Source organism: Mastomys coucha, unplaced genomic scaffold (genome assembly GCF_008632895.1).
Source record: "Mastomys coucha isolate ucsf_1 unplaced genomic scaffold, UCSF_Mcou_1 pScaffold22, whole genome shotgun sequence".
NCBI lineage: Eukaryota > Metazoa > Chordata > Mammalia > Rodentia > Muridae > Mastomys > Mastomys coucha.
The window spans coordinates 186663095-186665219 of NW_022196905.1; positions in this window are offsets into that span (position 1 = coordinate 186663095).

Consider the following 2125-nt stretch of genomic DNA (forward strand, 5'->3'; position numbering starts at 1 on the left):
CCGCATCCAAATCATTTCCACTGATGACATCCTGAAGTATGTTGGAGTTTTTGTTTGGGGTTGGGAGAAGGGGGAGAAGAGACTCCATGTGTAGCCCAGGCTAGCCCTAAACTCATGCCCTCCTTTATTGGTTTCTTCCTAGGAAATTTTCTTTTCGGCAAATACAAAGACAATGTATTCACTCCACGTGTCAGTCACATTTGCGTTGCTGTCACCAAACACTTGAGAACAACTTAAAAGAGGGAGAATTATTATTTTTTTTTAATCCCACAGTTTTAGAAGATTCAATCCATTATGGTAGGAAAACACTGTAGACTGGAATCAGGGAGAAAAAGTTCCAAGAAAGGACCAGGGACAGGACCAGGGACAATTACTCCCAGGTTCCTCCTCACAGTGGCCTACCTTCTAGCTAATTCCTACCACCTTCCAAACTAGTGACACCAGCTGGCAACCACTCATGATGGCCCCAGCCTGTGGGCGACGTTCTGTGTTCTCACCCCGACACTGGCTGTACAGTCGCTTGCTTCAGTGTCACTCCAGGTCCCAGATCACAGTCTCAGCAGCTGGAATGGGGAAAGAGCCTTTCTCTTTCTGGAAAAAAGAAAGGAATCTGGGACTCTAGCAGGAGAGGTTTCAGAAAAATTCTAACTTATAGAAGTAATTTTATTACTCCAAACACTTTTCTGATTGAATTTTTCTAAGCCTACATTTGTGAGACATCTACATGTAGAACAGTAGTAGTACCCCTCCAAGGACAATGGCATACATTTTATTTGCCTTTTTATCACCACCCAAAACTAACTAGAATTTGTCTCACCAACAAAAACAAAAACACAAAACCAAAACCAAAACAAAACATTCATCTCCACACAGCAGTAGAACATTAACAAACCATGCACAGCAAATGAGACATGGGAAAGTCTGACACATATAAATTTGGCATGGTTAATCATGTATGTATAGAACAGATCAAAAAAAAAAAGATATAGAATACGCTAGACTGTGTATCAGTCTTATATGAATCCTGGTATTGCACTTGAAGAGAACGTTCCAGAAAACTGCAAATAGTCGAAGAATGTTCTGAATGGGTTCACATCTAAGGATCCCCAAAATAAAGACTGAAGAATTATTACGATGTGTGTTCATTACTTGTTGCATTAGTGCAACCAAGGACCAGGCATGAAGCAATTTAGAAGGAAGTGTGATGGTTTGAATAAAGATGGTCCCCATAGGCCCATAAGGAGTGGCACTATTAGAAGGCGTGGCCTTGTAGGAGGAAGTGTATCACTTCGGGGTGGCCTTTGAGGTCTCAGAAGCTCTTGAAATCCTAGTGGCTCAGTTTTCTCTCTCTGCAGATCCAGATGTAGAACTCTCAGCTACCTCTCTCCAGCACTGTGTCTGCCTGTGTGCCATCATGATCATAAGGGACTGAACCTCTGAACTGTAAGCCAGCTCCAATTAAATGTTTTCTTTTATTATAAGACTAGCCCGGGTTGTGGTGCCTCTTTACAGCAATAGTGTCTTAGTCAGGGTTTCAATTCCTGCACAAAACATCATGATCAAGAAGCAAGTTGGGGAGGAGAGGGCTTATCAGCTTACACTTCCACATTGCTGTTCATCACCAAAGGAAGTCAAGACTGGAATTCAAGCAGGTCAGGAAGTAGGAGTCGATGCAGAGGCCATGGAGAGATGGTCGTTACTGGCTTACTTCCCCTGGCTTGTTCAGCTTGCTTTCTTATAGAACCCAAGACTACCAGCCCAGGGATGGCATCACCCACAATGGGCCCTCCCCCCTTGATCACTAATTGAGAAAATGCCTTACAGCTGGATCTCATGGAGGCACTTCCCCAACTGAAGCTCCCTTTTCTGTGGTAACTCCAGCCTGTGTCAAGTTGACACAAAACCAGCCAGGACAAATAGAAACCCTAAGACAATAAGGAAAGGTTTATTATGTCTTATAATTTGGGGACTTCATTCCATCAAGGCATGGTGTCAGGAGCAGGTCAAATGGTCACATCTGTAGTTGGAAAGCAGAGGGGGATACATATTATACTCAGTTCATTCTCTCTCTCTCTCTCTCTCTCTCTCTCTGTCTCTGTCTCTCTCTGTCTCTGTCTCTCTCTGT